Consider the following 19,528-nt stretch of genomic DNA (forward strand, 5'->3'; position numbering starts at 1 on the left):
TCCTAGCCACAGAGTGCCCAAGATACGGGTGCAACCAGTAGTATTCTGTCATATTTCATTGGAAGTGACATTGAGGAATACAAATCAGAATTTGAAAGTAGCCTGTGAAATACTATCAAGTGAGGTTATGAGGAACATTCTGCGATTAAATTTCATCATTGCATTTCACACAAAAACTTTGTTGCCAAAAATAAATACACCGTGGCACCATGAAGTATACGTCTTGCACTGAGATTGAGACATTTGTTGTAGCTTGCAGTCAGTTTGAAGAAACCACTCTGGTAAACCTTGGTGCTCTGTGATGCAAGGAATTGTTGCACAGCCTGCTCCACCTCAGCACTGCTTTGGAAGTGACACCCTGAGAGTGCGGCTTTCAGTGCAGGGCACAGATGAAAGTCTGATAGGGCAAGATCGAGGCTATAGGCCAGGTGATCCAATCTCTCCCATCCAAAGTAACAAATCTGTTCTTGAGTGAGCTTGCTGTCCAGTTTTCTGTCATTGTCCAAGAGCACAATATCTTCACTCGAGAGCCCTGGTCTCTTTTGTCGAATGGTTGACCCGAGTTTCATGAGGATGTTGCTGTAGCGTGCTGTATTGATAGTTCTTTGATGGAGAAAATTAAGGAGAGTCACATCTTTCTTGTCCCAGAGCTCTGTTGATGTAACACAAGGACAACACTTCAAATTTTTTTCTTCACTGGTGAATTAGGATGCTTCCCCGTCACTCATGTAGCCTTGGATTCTGAGGTAAAGTGCTGCACCCATGTCTCATCACTTGTGGTTCTGAACAGGAACTTACTTCCCTCTCACACATACTGCATCAAGTGATTGAGGCTGATTCCCATTCTTGCACTTTGTGATCTGGGGTTTTGCTGACACTTTGCAGTAACCCAATACATTACGAAGCATGTGATGGGCCTGAGCACATGAAATACATAATGTGGATGCCACATCTCACACAGTTACATGCCTGTCTCCTAGCATCGTGTCCAATACTCAAGCAGTGTCCTTTCCATTTGTGGATGTGGAGGAACACCTACTTCAACCTTCATTCTTCACACTATGCTTTTCTTCTCTGAACTTGCAACACCAGTGCCAGTCTTGTGACAAGACATGACCTCTTCACCATACATGGTCTGTAGGTATTCATAGATAATGGACACACTACTCCCATGTGTCCAGCCATACCAGACAACAGCAAAAAGTTCCATTGGTGACTACCATTTCTCTTCTGCTGACATCCCTTCCATCATTGAATGAGTAACGGGTGTGGGCTCATGTGGTGTTTGTTTGTATCACTTGTGAACCATCTTCTCTTTCAAAAACAGTGATGAAACTTATTTTTGGAACATCTGTTGGACATTTAAATGTGTGGCGTGCTGGGGTTGGTTGTGGGAGTCCTAAAAAAAATTATTCCATATTTTGAGAGGTAGTAGTATGGCTCAGAACAAGACAAAAGTGTCTAGTAAACATGGGGTTTAAAATGCTTGCCTTAAGAACTATGAGCACTTGCTTATCTTCCCTACTGTGAAACCTATGTCTTCTACTGCAAGCTCTTTAGTATTATGAAGAACCTTCAGAATGCAGTTAACAAATGAGGACACATTCCTCTGTTATTGTCCATGGATAAAGTGGCAGTAAACATGTTTTAGTGTTGTCACTGGAGACCTATTCACAGTTATGGGCAACTGCAGCATATACTTTAGTTCTAATGGAACCATTGTGTGTTTGATAAGTTTGTGAAATGCTTGTATGTTGTAGTCTTAGCTTTGCACTTACCAACATAATGGAAGCCTATTATTCCACACATGGTATTCTGTTATAATCTGTCAAATGGAAGCAACCATGCAGCATTGTATGTAACATCAAGTAGATTGCATTAGAAGCACATAACAGAACAATATGTTCTCATTTGTTTATTCATTTGCTTGCTGTATTCTGGAGATTGTCCATAATAGGAAGAGCTTGCAGTACACAAGATGTGTCTGACAGTAGTGTAGATAAACTAGTATTATGACTAGTATCCAGTTTCAGTAAGTAACAGTCTTACGAGTATAAAGTTAACAAACCCAGTAATGTTGGGCACTGAGAGCGGGAGGAGCTGCATGTTGGTGAACCGTGACCGCAGGTGTGCCAGCGGGTGCAGCAGACAGTGCGGCTTGCAGTGCATCAGGGCAGAGTAGCAGAGGAAGCGGCAGTGATGGAGGCAGGAACACCACAGCCTGGCATGGCACCAGTCTGTGCTATGTACTTTTCTGTGTTCTTTAGGGATTGAATCATTGATGAGTGTGGTAAGGACCTCTGCATTTTATCAAATAGCCAAAAGATACAGCAGATAAATTCTTGTTGATTTCAAAAGGGTCCCTTGTCCAGGAATTAGGACACTTTTGCTGAATATCAGTTTGAGAATATTGTTAAAATGATGGTGATTGTACGTGTGCAACAGGTTGACATGTTATCTACTCATATTACTTACTATTTTTGTTGTAGAATAACTTTTTCTTTGAACAAGCCTTCAAAACACATTGGGCAGATGTACCCACTTCCGCCCTTCTCTTTCTCTCCTTCAATACCTTGCAAATAGCAGGGCTCTGGTTGTCACTCTGCAGCACAGTGCTTCGCGCTTGCCATTAGACAGCTGCAGTGGGGCAGAGCGAGTGGCAAACAACAGGTGTGTGCAGAATTTAAAAGCTGTACTATACACTTTATGATCCACATTTTCACACTAAATGGACTGTGGGGCTGACATCTTGTTCCATTTTCTCCTTAAAATATGAGATCAAGTTGGTAATGTTTCCTTGTCAGAATTTTTAGAATGCAGAGGAGAACAATTGGAATAATGAATGGAATTTAAATCAAGGAATTTTTTGGATTGTGAATTTTGGTTTATTAGTCTCATAATGTACATAATCCAAACCATTTGATTCAGGTACAGGAGACATGTCAACACTCTGATAAAATTTCACACAGCTGATGTTAACAAACAACATGATAAAGTAATGCAGTTTTGTTAAATGTACATACAATAAAAAAATCTGACTCTTAATTACCCCTTGCTCAAATTATCATTTCATTTTCTGTTGATTCTTTGACTGAATAGTGGAATTTCTTCCACAGAATCTGCTGTAGCCTTGTTTTTAGAATCTCTGACTTCATATTAAATATGCTTTTGCCCATTACCTTGTTATATATTGTCATACTGTGGAGTCCATATGTATATTTTAAGTTGGTCATTGGCAGCATAAACTTACTTTTTTTTCTCAGGTTATATGTGTGGTTAAAATGATTTTCCTCAAATAATTTTTGTGCATTGTGTAGGCAGATTAAAATTTCATGAATGTATGTGGAGGGACAGTTAGGATTCACATTTTCCAAAATAACGGGTGGCAAGGAATCACATAAATCCACTTTCACACCTCTGAATATACTTTCTCTTCCATGTCTATATATCAGAGAAGCATTCCTATTCTTTAAAGTACATTTAATTAACACAAAGACAAAAAGACTGCAAAAAATGTGATATTCACAAACAGTATACCAGGCTAAACAGAGGTCACCCCATAACTGACACCAATACTGTACCTTGCCAGATGGACACATTTCATGTGGTTTTGATGCAATGAGAACATAAAAAACGTCAAGGATGTAAAACTCTGTAAAAAATAACTTACATTCACATTTAGCGCCATTTCTTTTACTAAAACTGTGAATATATGGACTCATAAAGTACTGTAACACATTCAATTTCCTACTCACGTATATGTCAGTTAAATGAATAAGTTAAGTTTGAACAGTAGCTTTACAATTGTAATTGTTCAGTTCATTGTCCATGAAACATTGGTGCATTGTACACTCACCAGTGAAGGTATATAAATTACTATGACCATTTTACAATAGGTAGCACATGAACCATTGCAACAATGAAACTTTGATGAATCATGTGCTGCATGCCCAGGAAGGCTTCTGAATTAGTACACCAAGTTTATAATAGGGGGCATGCAAATCACTTCAACAAATGTGTGTATTTCACATAGTTTAGCAGCATGTGTTCTGGTGTAGGAATGTTCACACGCAACATACCTGGTTTGAATCAAATGTAAACAGCAACATTTCTACATACATTATAGTATTATCCAATGTTAGCACTGCAACTTTAATGGTTTTAATATACATTTGGCACAAGAAGCACCAATAGACCATGAAGACGACTGATATAGTGGCCATGTTGTATTATACTGCAATTAACAAAGTCCATTATGCAACTTCCTGCAGAACTGTGACTACAAACCTAAATATTTTTTAACTGTGCAGTTTCAAATTGTATGAAATCATTAAGAATAAAGCTTATTATATTGTGCTCCTTCATTTTTTGGGACAGAAACAGAACTTCTAGTGCTGATTTCATGACAGGCGTAATGCTACATGCGAATACCTGCTGAGAGTTCTAGAGAGGCCACGGACAGTATGTATTTTTTCAGGTTTCTGCAAAGGTATACTGGCAAAAGCTATTGATCTGTATTCAATATTCCCATCACTTGCCATTTCTTGAAATAAATAGGCTCCCAAGTCTGTGTCACTGCTGTCTGTCATAAGGCAGAAAGTACTGATGAATCCGGTTTGTGGAAAATTATACTCTCACAAAGTTGTGTTTTATTCTCTGCAATGGTCTCTTGCCAACTGTTTTTCCAAATCCAGATAGTCTTTTTTTAACAAAAGACTTAAACTGTTTTTTTTTTTTTGTTTTTGGAAAATAAATTTTGTAGTGGTCCCAAGTTAAATTTTGTCAGACAAACTTCCACCCTCTGAATTGCTGTACTCCAGAAATTTAAGCTGCTTCACAGCAAATTTATATTTTTCTCATTTTAAAGACATGCCGCCATCACTTAGCTCATCACATACTTCCCTTCTTAATTCAAAATGGTCATTCCAGTTTTACCAGTTGTTAAAATGTCATCAATATAAAGAATTATTTCTCTTATCAAGTATTTCTCCAGAACCAAGTGCAAAGCATATATGAATTATTCAGCAACAGAAATGTTAAGTCTAAAAGACACAACACAATTTTAGTAACATGCACCACCAATACAAAAGCATTGTATTTTAAGAACTGTGTGCAAATGGAATTTGTTGAAACTCAGAGGTAAACTAGTCTTGAATTTAATATGTTCATATTTATGAAACAATTCATCAATATTTTCAGGATGATTAGTTTCTCTCTCTCTTAAAAATATATTCACGTGTCTAGGATCAAGAACAAGTCTTACTCCTCTATCTTCTTATGAGATAAAAACAAGAGTGTTGTATTCACCACTGCTCCTCTCTATTATCCCCAAGGTTTCTGTCTTTTGTATGTCTTTTTTTACTGCTTCTCCCTTTGAAAAATGAACATTCATGGTTTGACAAAAATTACTGGATTGGTGTTCTGTGTCCACAGTGGTTTCGGCCCACAGTGGTGTTCTGGGTCCACAGTGGTTTCGGTACACAGTACCATCCTTGGGCCATCCCTTGGCCCACAGTCATCATGTTTGTTTCCCAAGTGGGTGTGTATTTGACATACCTACCTGGGAGCAAACATGACAACTGCGTGCCAGGGAATGGCACCAAGATGATACAGTGCACCAAAACCTGTAGCTAGTTGGCAAAGTAAATAAATTGTGACTGAAGACACAAACATATATTTTTTCAGTTGTGTATTGGGCACTCTTCTTCCAATAGTATGTCAGGAATATGGTGACAAAAAGTGGTTGATGTGACTTCAGCTTCAATCTACTAAACATTTCTAACCTTTCCTCTCTTTTTTCTGAATAAATCATAATATTCTCATAATTACTCCCTCAGTTTTACCCTCTGCTTGAACTTAAACTTTTAGCCTCATCTAACTTTAGACTCCACTATGTTATAATGATGTTAATCAAATATCTATTCCCAATCAACGATCCCCATTGATTAATGTACATCCAGCCCCCCCCCCCCCTCCCCCCAATCTGAATGTTGCCGTTTGCGCAATTTTAAATGATTATCTTTGCTTTTGAGGAAATTTTGTTTATAGGATAAGTAAACATGAATCTTCATTAAACAAATAAAAGCCTACCCCAGTCTTCACAATCCAATCAATCCCCAAGACAATGGGATGGATGGAATATCCGCAAAAGTAATCAAACACTGTTCACAGTATCTAGTTAAGCCTCCAACATTCCTATTGAACTTGGTAATGGAGAAGGGAATGTTCCCCATTTATATGAAAAAAAGAGTAAAATAGTGCCAGTTTACAAACATGGTGACAAAGGGAGATTCTGGAAACTACAGACCTATTACAATTACATCCACTTTATCAAAAACTGTAGAAATAGCTATTAAAACAGAGTTATAAAATTCATAGAAAAACAAAATAGCCTTCAATTGTGTATGCCGTAGTACTCTGTTAGATGAACTGCATAGATATTTTATCAGGGGGAATGCAGCCAATCTAGTAAAACAATTTTTAGAAAACAGAGAACAAAGTTTATTATTAAGATCCAATGTAAACAACAAGATGGAGCCTTTTACTCTGATTTTCAAGTGGTAAAGTGTGGGAGAATGCAATCCTTGGTCCACTAATATTTATATTGTATACAAATGACATTATCAGGAGAAAGAAAACTGGCGTTCTACGGATCGGAGCGTGGAATGTCAGATCCCTTAATCGGGCAGGTAGGTTAGAAAATTTAAAAAGGGAAATGGATAGGTTGAAGTTAGATATAGTGGGAATTAGTGAAGTTCGGTGGCAGGAGGAACAAGACTTCTGGTCAGGTAACTACAGGGTTATAAACACAAAATCAAATAGGGGTAATGCAGGAGTAGGTTTAATAATGAATAGGAAAATAGGAATGCGGGTAAGCTACTACAAACAGCATAGTGAACGCATTATTGTGGCCAAGATAGATACGAAGCCCACACCTACTATAGTAGTACAAGTTTATATGCCAACTAGCCCTGCAGTTGACCAAGAAATTGAAGAAATGTATGATGAAATAAAAGAAATTATTCAGATTGTGAAGGGAGACGAAAATTTAATAGTCATGGGTGACTGGAATTCGAGTGTAGGAAAAGGGAGAGAAGGAAACATAGTAGGTGAATATGGATTGGGGCTAAGAAATGAAAGAGGAAGCCGCCTGGTAGAATTTTGCACAGAGCACAACATAATCAATCATAGATAACACTTGGTTTAAGAATCATGAAAGAAGGTTGTATACATGGAAGAACCCTGGAGATACTAAAAGGTATCAGATAGATTATATAATGGTAAGACAGAGATTTAGGAACCAGGTTTTAAATTTTAAGACATTTCCAGGGGCAGATGTGGACTCTGACCACAATCTATTAATTATGAACTGTAGATTAAAACTGAGAAAACTGCAAAAAGGTGGGAATTTAAGGAGATGGTACCTGGATAAACTGAAAGAACCAGAGGTTGTACAGAGTTTCAGGGAGAGCATAAGGGAACAATTGACAGGAATGGGGAAAAGAAATACAGTAGAAGAAGAATGGGCAGCTTTGAGGGATGAAGTAGCAAAGGCAGCAGAGGATCAAATAGGTAAAAAGACGAGGGCTAATAGAAATCCTTGGGTAACAGAAGAAATATTGAATTTAATTGATGAAAGGAAAAAATATAAAAATGCAGTAAATGAAGCAGCCCCAAAGGAATACAAACGTCTCAAAAATGAGATCGACACTAAGTGCAAAATGGCTAAGCAGGGATGGCTAGAGGACAAATGTAAGGATGTAGAGGCCTATCTCACTAGGGGTAAGATAGATACTGCCTACAGGAAAATTAAAGAGACCTTTGGAGAGAAGAGAACCACTTGTATGAATATCAAGAGCTCAGATGGAAACCCAGTTCTAAGCAAAGAAGGGAAAGCAGAAAGGTGGAAGGAGTATATAGAGGGTCTATAAAAGGGCGATGTACTTGAGGACAATATTATGGAAATGGAAGAGGATGTAGATGAAGATGAAATGGGAGATATGATACTGCGTGAAGAGTTTGACAGAGCACTGAAAGACCTGATTCGAAACAAGGCCCCCAGAGTAGACAACATTCCATTGGAATTACTGACGGCCTTGGGAGAGCCAGTCCTGACAAAACTGTACCATCTGGTGAGCAAGATGTATGAAACAGGCGAAATGCCCTCAGGCTTCAAGAAGAATATAATAATTCCAATCCCAAAGAAAGCAGGTGTTGACAGATGTGAAAATTACCGAACAATCAGTTTAATAAGTCACAGCTGCAAAATACTAACACGAATTCTTTACAGACGAATGGAAAAACTAGTAGAAGCCAACCTCGGGGAAGATCAGTTTGGAACACGTGAGGCAATACTGACCTTATGACTTATCTTAGAAGAAAGATTAAGGAAAGGCAAACCTATGTTTCTAGCATTTGTAGACTTAGAGAAATCTTTTGACAATGTTGACTGGAATACTCTCTTTCAAATTCTAAAGGTGGCAGGGGTAAAATACAGGGAGCAAAAGGCTATTTACAATTTGTACAGAAACCAGATGGCAGTTATATGAGTCGAGGGACATGAAAGGGAAGCAGTGGTTGGGAAGGGAGTAAGACAGGGTTGTAGCCTCTCCCCGATGTTGTTCAATCTGTATATTGAGCAAGCAGTAAAGGAAACAAAAGAAAAATTCGGAGTAGGTATTAAAATTCATGGAGAAGAAATAAAAACTTTGAGGTTCGCCGATGACATTGTTATTCTGTCAGAGACAGCAAAGGACTTGGAAGAGCAGTTGAATGGAATGAACAGTGTCTTGAAAGGAGGATATAAGATGAACATCAACAAAAGCAAAACAAGGATAATGGAATGTAGTCTAATTAAGTTGGGTGATGCTGAGGGAATTAGATTAGGAAATGAGACACTTAAAGTAGTAAAGGAGTTTTGCTATTTGGGGAGCAAAATAACTGATGATGGTCGAAGTAGAGAGGATATAAAATGTAGACTGGCAATGGCAAGAAAAGCATTTCTGAAGAAGAGAATTTGTTAACGTCGAGTATAGATTTAAGTGTCAGGAAGTCGTTTCTGAAAGTATTTGTATGGAGTGTAGCCATGTATGGAAGTGAAACATGGACGATAAATAGTTTGGACAAGAAGAGAATAGAAGCTTTCGAAATGTGGTGCTACAGAAGAATGCTGAAGATTAGATGGGTAGATCACATAACTAATGAGGAAGTATTGAATAGGATTGGGGGGCAGAGAAGTTTGTGGCACAACTTGACCAGAAGAAGGGATCGGTTGGTAGGACATGTTCTGAGGCATCAAGGGATCACCAATTTAATATTGGAGGGCAGCGTGGAGGGTAAAAATCGTAGAGGGAGACCAAGAGATGAATACACTAAGCAGATTCAGAAGGATGTAGGTTGCAGTAGGTACTGGGAGATGAAAAAGCTTGCATGGAGAGCTGCATCAAACCAGTCTCAGGACTGAAGACCACAACAACAACAACAACAAATGACATGGCAGCATCAGTAAAAGAAAATATAATCATGTTTGCAGATGATACATTCCTCATTGTAAGTAGTAGCCCAATAAATGATTCAGAAACAAGAACTGTCAAGGTCATAGACAAGGCAAATGAATATTTGAGTGAAAACAATATATTTGTAAATGAAAAAATTACGACTTACATGGAAATACTTGCAAAGAGAACAACAAATGAAAAGAAACTAAATATAAGACTTAGGGGCACATTGCTAACAGAAGTTGACAGTGCAAGTTCATGGGATTGACAATAGACAGACTTATGACTTAGAAAATGGTGTAGAGAAGATCAGCTCAAAAATAAGTAGCAGTGTATTTTTAATGAAGAAAATGTTCCAGACAGTTGATATACGTACACTGTTAAATATGTACAATGGACTATTTCATCACCATTTATCATACTGTTTAATAATATGGGGTAGGGCAGCAAAAGTCTGTATTAACATACTGCTGGGAAAAGAAGGGGAGGAGGGGGGATCAAATGTGTTGGGAAGCTGTCACCAACTCAGTTGCATTTGCACGAATATGTGTGTGTATGTGGTCTATTTCTGACGAAGACCTTGTTGGCTGAAAGCTCACTGTCTGACAGTCTTTTCGTTGTGCCTATCTGTGACTCAGCATCTCCACTATATAGAGAGTAGCAACAATTCTTTTTGTAATATTTTTACAATTTATAATCTTTATTTTTCCCACAATTTTCATTTCAACACACAACATTTCTCTCTTCACCACCTGCTAATTTGTACTGGCAGAATGTGATCTTCATGTAAATTCCTCCCAGTGGCTTGACTTTTCCTATCTTCTTTATCACCACATTCTAAATCACTATCTTCTATTGCTTCTTCTTTAATATCCACGTAAATCATCCCATTTTTTTCATCATCACCAACCCCATCAGTACCGTCATTATTCTCATTAAAGTCAGAATGATCTGAAATATTACTACTACATGCAAAAATTCTTCACCTCCACCCCTCTCAGCCAATTTCTTATTTGATTGCTAATTATCTCGTAGACAAATGCCTCATTATGGGATTGTTGCCACTAGCTTGTAATATCATTGTTTTCTTGCAGGTACTGTAAATTTTTCCTCACCTAGCTCTTTGTTTATTATTATTAAAGCTCAGTTGGATGTATGAGAGCACAAGTTAGCACAATGTTGGCTGAAGCAGTAATGAAGGAATCGGTATGGGCTAGCAACTGTAAGACAATAATGGAGTGGTACAAAACACCATATGTGGCTGCCACATCCATCTGTTACCAGTTAAGACTCAGCAGGGCTACACCGTGCCTCTATTTCATCAGCACTCAAATTTATTAATCCCAAATTTATGATAACTACTACAGGGCTATTACAAATGATTGAAGCGATTTCATAAATTCACTGTAGCTCCATTCATTGACATATGGTCACGACACACTACAGATACGTAGAAAAACTCATAAAGTTTTGTTCGGCTGAAGCCGCACTTCAGGTTTCTGCCGCCAGAGTGCTCGAGAGCGCAGTGAGACAAAATGGCGACAGGAGCTGAGAAAGCGTATGTCGTGCTTGAAATGCACTCACATCAGTCAGTCATAACAGTGCAACGACACTTCAGGACGAAGTTCAACAAAGATCCACCAACTGCTAACTCCATTCGGTGATGGTATGCGCAGTTTAAAGCTTCTGGATGCCTCTGTAAGGGGAAATCAACGGGTCGGCCTGCAGTGAGCGAAGAAACGGTTGAACGCGTGCGGGCAAGTTTCACGCGTAGCCCGCGGAAGTCGATGAATAAAGCAAGCAGGGAGCTAAACGTACCATAGGATGGTGCTCCACCGCACTTCCATCATGATGTTCGGCATTTCTTAAACAGGAGATTGGAAAACCGATGGATCGGTCGTGGTGGAGATCATGATCAGCAATTCATGTCACGGCCTCCACGCTCTCCCGTCTTCACCCCATGGGATTTCTTTCTGTGGGGTTATGTGAAAGATTCAGTGTTTAAACCTCCTCTACCAAGAAACATGCCATAACTGCGAGCTCGCATCAACGATGCTTTCGAACTCATTGATGGGGACATGCTGCGCCGAGTGTGGGAGGAACTTGATTATCGGCTTGATGTCTGCCGAATCACTAAAGGGGCACATATCGAACATTTGTGAATGCCTAAAAAAACTTTTTGAGTTTTTGTATGTGTGTGCAAAGCATTGTGAAAGTATCTCAAATAATAAAGTTATTGTAGAGCTGTGAAATCGCTTCAATCATTTGTAATAACCCTGTACTTGTCATCACTCCTCCCCTTAAGGTTTAATTTTCTGCATAACTATTAAAATTTGTAAATACCTCAGTATCCATCCCAAATTTTTTATTACATGCCTAATTATTGTTGTCTTTCATACTATCATTCATTGCTTTCCAAAATTCTTTATCAAAATACAGTCTGTTCAACTGATATATCTCCCTTTTACTCTACCCGTAAAATCTCTTTTTTTCTTCTCCCTTTAAATCTTTTTCCAAACTTATTAGCTTGTTTTTGGTTTTCACTCCTTGTCCCAAACTGACAAGCTTCCATCACGTACCTTGAATATTCCCTAACTGTCTAATCTCCTACTGTCTTGTAATCTATTATTTTCCTCTCATGACTTGCATATGCTTTCAATTTCTCTGTTTATGTTCCTATTATTTTTGTTCTAATTAAGATTTCCTATATTTACAGCCCCTTAGTAGTCACTACTATAATTGCCAGCATACCATCCCTCCTAATTTCCCCCATTATGATTCTGGTTCCATACCCCATACTGATAACCAACATGATTAAAATTTTGTCTATCATTCTTCTCTAAAGCTCAGCCCAGCTTTTGAACATATTTTAAAAATGGTTCAGTCAAGTCATCCTGACCACATACCAAACCCCATGGTACTTTCCCTGGTAATCTTTTCAGTAAGGTCATCAAAAGGTTCACATAAGTGAACTAGTCTCTGTGCTGTTTTTCGCAATATTGTTTCACGCTGCCACTTCCCTTTGTGATTTCTCCCATTTAAAAATCCCCTTTGATCCTTTTTTGTTGTGACTAAAATGAAAATTTACTTAAAAATTCCATCCCAAATCCACTATATGACAATTCTGAACTTGGATGTTGATTAGCCCATGGTAGTGCTTCACCACCCAAAAAATGTTTACAAATTTAATATTAAGCCTGAAGTGGGCATGCTGTTTTTATAACACAAGTTAGCATAGGGTGTACTTGTACATATCTAAAGAAGAGCTGTACTTATGTTACCAAGGTAAACATGTATGAAAAAAATCACAGTGTAAGCTTACTTTAATTAAACAACAATAAAATAAACTTACATTATATGAACTAAATCACTGTTTAATTAAACAATAATAGAATAAACTTTTATTAGATCACTCTATTGCCATGTACAAGTGTTACTCCACAGTAATGACTCTCTTGAAGCATTAAACAGTGCAGGTACATTAGATCTCAGCCAACTTCTTATTTGATTGCTAATTATCTCGTAGACAAATGCCTCATTATGGGATTGTTGCCACTACCTTGTAATATCATTGTTTTCTTGCAGGTACTGTAAATTTTTCCTCACCTAGCTCTTTGTTTATTATTATTAAAGCTCAGTTGGATGTATGAGAGCACAAGTTAGCACAATGTTGGCTGAAGCAGTAATGAAGGAATCGGTATGGGCTAGCAACTGTAAGACAATAATGGAGTGGTACAAAACAATGTTATTTGTGGGTGGTGCAGTTTATATGTAGGCATGCCCACTTGAGGGTTAAGCATGTCATTCATTTCAAGAACAAAATTATCGTGGCAGTGTTGTATAAAATCTGCAGGAAGTAGCTAATTTTCACCAGGAAAATTTCTTATGGGAATATTTGCCCCCCGTGCCATCACAGTTGTTAACGAGACTTTTTGTAGCTAACTCTTTTTGTAATTCTACAAGGTTGTTGTGCATGTTAACAGAGATGGACAACTAGCAAGTGTAAAACTAGGAGAGCACCAATTAGAGTGTGTGGACAGTTTTCCTTACCTTGGAAGTGTACTCTCCAATGATAATTTTGTCAGAAATCAAATCACCAACAGAGCCCAAAAAGGATCTGAATTCTACCAACAAGTAAGATCACTTTTATGGGATGAGTTGATTCCAAAGCCGGCCAAACTGATGGTGTTTAATAGCTATTTCATACCAGTATTGACCTATAGTGTTCAAACATGTACCCTCACAAAAAGAGAATCATCAAGGCTGCAAGCACAAGAGATAAATTTCTTAAATCTACCATCCAGAAGACCAAGATGGACAAGTTAAGGAATGAGGAGATGAGAAAAGAAGCTGGAATAAAGATATCCCTATTAGATGGAACTGACGCATTTAGACTTTGATAGTACGGGCAGATGATGAGAATGGAGCCAACTAGAACAGCCAAAATAAATTTGGAAAGACAGGTAGATAGGAAAAGACCTCAAGGAAGACCTCGAACCCGATGGATGGATTTGATTAAGGCTGATCTAGTGACCAGAGGATGGACAGTGAATTATGTTCTCCGTGGACAGATGTATTTGGACAGGACAAACTGGAAGAGGCTCATTACCAGTACCCAGGAAACAGGAACTGTTAAATGATGAAGATGCTGATGATGATGTTGTGCATGTTAAGTAGATTTCCTTCCAATGTAAGGACATTGCTTTTACACTTTACAGTATTCTACATTGCGTGCAATTTATTTCTGTAGTATCACAACCTTCACATTGATTACAGAAATTTTATCATCAGTATAACATTCAATCAATTCTACCTTATTTTCTAAATTTTCTGTTACATCAACAATTTTTTATTTTAATTTACTATTTTCTCTTTTAATTGCATTATTAACAATCTGAAAATTCTTTGAGGTCTTTTCTATTTCTTTAGACAAGTTTAACTCTAGATTTTGAATTTTAGATTCAACTACATATCTCGCCATCACCACATTGTTATTTTGTAACTTGTTTTTAATTAACTCGTCATTTGTGAAATTCATGTGTTTCACCTACCTGACGTATTGATTCACTTTTTCATTTGTCAGTTTTGAAATGTTTGACTACTCAGTTCATTTCTCAGTTCACTCATTTTTTATCTGAGTTCTCAATGTTAATATTTATGTCCCTCAGTATTTATTCAAACATTGAATACCGTTCCAAAATTTTGATCAAAACCTGAATCTTACCCTCCTATCATTTCTACGTCTGGCTAAAAAACTGGACATGAAATATCTCTTAACAGTTTGAGTTTCATATAGTCCAAAATAAAATAAAATTTAATTACCTTTTGGCTTCACATAGAGCAGGATACAAACAGGCCTACATGCTTTGACAGTGACACTTTAATTCAAACTGCTGTTTCTCAGGTATTTTCGTAATTAATTTATTTACATTTCCTCTTGCTGTCTGAATATCAAAACAACTGCATTACAACCACCAGCTCCAAATTTATGATCACAGCTCCAAACAGCATTTGTAACACCACTTTGCCTTTAATTCAAATTAAATATGCATTTAAATTGCATGAAATTCAACATAATCATGAAACAAGGTGCAATTTCAGTGAGTTGTAAAAGGAAAATGTCACAGTTCTAGTATTGAGACATAGCTTGAATATAATTATATATAATACAGTACCTATGGTCTAGGACGGTACCCGTGGTCTAGGGGTAGCGTCTTTGATTCATAATCAAAACCTCTTCGGTCCCGGGTTCGATCCCCGCCACTGCCTAAATTTTGATAAATAACCAGCATTGGCGGCCGAAGACTTCCAGCATAAGAAGTCAGCCTCATTCTGCCAACGGCCTTGTCAAAGAGGGCGGAGGAGCAGATAGAGGTTCAGGGCACTCTTTTGTCCTAGGGGTGGGAAATTGCCCCTAAAGGCGGAAGAATCAGCAATGATCAATGACATGAGGATGCAGAAGGCAATGGAAACCACTGCATTAAAGACACGTAATGTGTATCCACAGGACATGTGACCTGTAATTGAAGAAGTGTCATGATGATCTCTCCATTGGCAAAAGATTCCGGAATAGTCCCCCATTCGCATCTCCGGGAGGGGACTGCCAAGGGGGAGGTTACCATGAGAAAAAGATTGAATAATCAATGAAAGGATAACATTCTACGAGTCGGGGCATGGAATGTCAGAAGCTTGAACGTGGTAGGGAAACTAGAAAATCTGAAAAGGGAAATGCAGAGGCTCAATCTAGATACAGTAGGCATCAGTGAAGTGAAGTGGAAGGAAGACAAGGATTTCTGGTCAGATGAGTTTCGGGTAATATCAACAGCAGCAGAAAATGGTATAAGAGGTGTAGGATTCGTTATGAATAGGAAGGTAGGGCAGAGGGTGTGTTACTGTGAACAGTTCAGTGACTGGGTTGTTCTAATCAGAATCGACAGCAGACCAACACCGACAACGATAGTTCAGGTATACATTCCGACGTCACAAGCTGAAGATGAACAGATAGAGAAAGTGTATGAGGATATTGAAAGGGTAATGCAGTATGTATAGGGGGACGAAAATCTAATAGTCATGGGCGACTGGAATGCAGTTGTAGGGGAAGGAGTAGAAGAAAAGGTTACAGGAGAATATGGGCTTGGGACAAGGAATGAAAGAGGAGAAAGACTAATTGAGTTCTGTAACAAGTTTCAGCTAGTAATAGCGAATACCCTGTTCAAGAATCACAAGAGGAGGAGGTATACTTGGAAAAGGCCGGGAGATACGGAAAGATTTCAATTAGATTACATCATGGTCAGACAGAGATTCCGAAATCAGATACTGGATTGTAAGGCGTACCCAGGAGCAGATATAGACTCAGATCACAATATAGTAGTGATGAAGAGTAGGCTGAAGTTCAAGACATTAGTCAGGAAGAATCAATACGCAAAGAAGTGGGATACGGAAGTACTAAGGAATGACGAGATACGTTTGAAGTTCTCTAACGCTATAGATACAGCAATAAGGAATAGCGCAGTAGGCAGTACAGTTGAAGAGGAATGGACATCTCTAAAAAGGGCCATCACAGAAGTTGGGAAGGAAAACATAGGTACAAAGAAGGTAGCTGCTAAGAAACCATGGGTAACAGAAGAAATACTTCAGTTGATTGATGAAAGGAGGAAGTACAAACATGTTCCGGGAAAATCAGGAATACAGAAATACAAGTCGCTGAGAAATGAAATAAATAGGAAGTGCAGGGAAGCTAAGACGAAATGGCTGCAGGAAAAATGTGAAGACATCAAAAAAGATATGATTGTCGGAAGGACAGACTCAGCATACAGGAAAGTCAAAACAACCTTTGGTGACATTAAAAGTAACGGTGGTAACATTAAGAGTGCAACGGGAATTCCACTGTTAAATGCAGAGGAGGGAGCAGATAGGTGGAAAAAATACACTGAAAGCCTCTATGAGGGTGAAGATTTGTCTGATGTGATAGAAGAAGAAACAGGAGTCGATTTAGAAGAGATAGGGGATCCAGTATTAGAATCGGAATTTAAAAGAGCTTTGGAGGACTTACGGTCAAATAAGACAGAAGGGATAGATAACATTCCATCAGAATTTCTAAAATCATTGGGGGAAGTGGCAACAAAACGACTATTCATGTCCGTGTGTAGAATATATGAGTCTGGTGATATACCATCTGACTTTCGGAAAAGCATCATCCACACAATTCCGAAGACGGCAAGAGCTGACAAGTGCAAGAATTATCGCACAATCAGCTTAACAGCTCATGCATCGAAGCTGCTTACAAGAATAATATACAGAAGAATGGAAAAGAAAATTGAGAATGCGCTAGGTGACGATCAGGGTAGGTAGGTAGGTAGTTAGTGTTTAACGTCCCGTCGACAATGAGGTCATTAGAGACGGATCGCAAGCTCGGGTTAGGGAAGGATTGGGAAGGAAATCGGCCGTGCCCTTTCAAAGGAACCATCCCGGCATTTGCCTGAAACGATTTAGGGAAATCACGGAAAACCTAAATCAGGATGGTTGGAGACGGGATTGAACCGTCGTCCTCCCGAATGCGAGTCCAGTGTGCTCACCACTGCGCCACCCCGCTCGGTCGGTGACGATCAGTTTGGCTTTAGGAAAAGTAAAGGGACGAGAGAGGCAATTCTGACATTACGGCTAATAATGGAAGCAAGGCTAAACAAAAATCAAGACACTTTCATAGGATTTGTCAACTTGGAAAAAGCGTTCGACAATATAAAATGGTGCAAGCTGTTCGAGATTCTGAAAAAAGTAGGGGTAAGCTATAGGGAGAGACGGGTCATATACAATATGTACAACAACCAAGAGGGAATAATAAGAGTGGTCGATCAAGAACGAAGTGCTCGTATTAAGAAGGGTGTAAGACAAGGCTGTAGCCTTTCGCCCCTACTCTTCAATCTGTACATTGAGGAGGCAATGATGGAAATAAAAGAAAGGTTCAGGAGTGGAATTAAAATTCAAGGTGAAAGGATATCAATGATACGATTCGCTGATGACATTGCTATCCTGAGTGAAAGTGAAGAAGAATTAAATGATCTGCTGAACGGAATGAACAGTCTAATGAGTACACAGTATGGTTTGAGAGTAAATCAGAGAAAGACGAAGGTAATGAGAAGTAGTAGAAATGAGAACAGCGAGAAACTTAACATCAGGATTGATGGTCACGAAGTCAATGAATTTAAGGAATTCTGCTACCTAGGCAGTAAAATAACCAATGACGGACGGAGCAAGGAGGACATCAAAAGCAGACTAGCTATGGCAAAAAAGGCATTTCTGGCCAAGAGAAGTCTACTAATATCAAATACTGGCCTTAATTTGAGGAATAAATTTCTGAGGATGTACATCTGGAGTACAGCATTGTATGGTAGTGAAACATGGACTGTGGGAAAACTGGAACAGAAGAGAATCAAAGCATTTGAGATGTGGTGCTATAGACGAATGTTGAAAATTAGGTGGACTGATAAGGTAAGGAATGAGGAGGTTCTACGCAGAATCGGAGAGGAAAGGAATATGTGGAAAACACTGATAAGGAGAAGGGACAGGATGATAGGACATCTGCTAAGACATGAGGGAATGACTTCCATGGTACTAGAGGGAGCTGTAGAGGGCAAAAACTGTAGAGGAAGACAGAGATTGGAATACGTCAAGCAAATAATTAAGGACGTAGGTTGCAAGTGCTACTCTGAGATGAAGAGGTTAGCACAGGAAAGGAATTAGTGGCGCGCCGCATCAAACCAGTCAGTAGACTGATGACCAAAAAAAATAACCCCATCACTAAAATAGTGTATAACTTAGTCATGTTATTTCGTAAGGTTGGCATTAGAAACAAAACATGTATGCATTAAATACATACAAATGCTCCATTAATGACTTTTAAAACCTTTTTTGGCTGAATTTTCGCAAAAAAAGATCAAGTCTGACGTCACAAGAGCATGTTAACTGGATCTCAAGCATACATATGAAGTAAACTCATACTGGCTGGGGGGTGCCAGTGTTGTTAGGAAGTCAATGCAAGTGATTCATACAACCCACTACAATATTATCAATCTACCACTGAAAATATCATACATCTTCATTTTTCAATCTCTCCCACCTACTACCAACTCAGGCTATGCTTCCAGTATCAATTGGCCTATGTCCCACAGTTACAAAAAAACATTAAAACTGTTGTTGTTGAGGTCTTCAGTCCTGAGACTGGTTTGATGCAGCTCTCCATGCTACTCTATCCTGTGCCAGCTTCTTCATCTCCCAGTACTTACTGCAACCTACGTCCTTCTGAATCTGCTTAGTGTATCCATCTCTTGGTTTCCCTCTATGATTTTTACCCTCCACACTACCCTCCAATGCTAAATTTGTGACCCCTTGATGCCTCAGAGCATGTCCTAGCAACCGGTCCCTTCTTCTTGTCAAGTTATGCCACAAACTCCTCCTCTCCCAAATTCTATTCAATACCTCCTCATTAGTTATGTGATCTACCCATCTAATCTTCAGCATTCTTCTGTAGCACC

General features: G+C 38.7%; 1 protein-coding gene across 1 annotated transcript in view; it reads left to right on the top strand.

The window, feature by feature from the left end:
* Positions 1-19,528, top strand: part of LOC126484717 (dynein intermediate chain 2, ciliary-like) — a 312,565-nt gene that overhangs the window by 112,386 nt on the left and 180,651 nt on the right. The gene's annotated exons all lie outside the window — the stretch shown is intronic.

The sequence above is a fragment of the Schistocerca serialis genome, chromosome 6 (assembly GCF_023864345.2).
Source record: "Schistocerca serialis cubense isolate TAMUIC-IGC-003099 chromosome 6, iqSchSeri2.2, whole genome shotgun sequence".
Taxonomy (NCBI): domain Eukaryota; kingdom Metazoa; phylum Arthropoda; class Insecta; order Orthoptera; family Acrididae; genus Schistocerca; species Schistocerca serialis.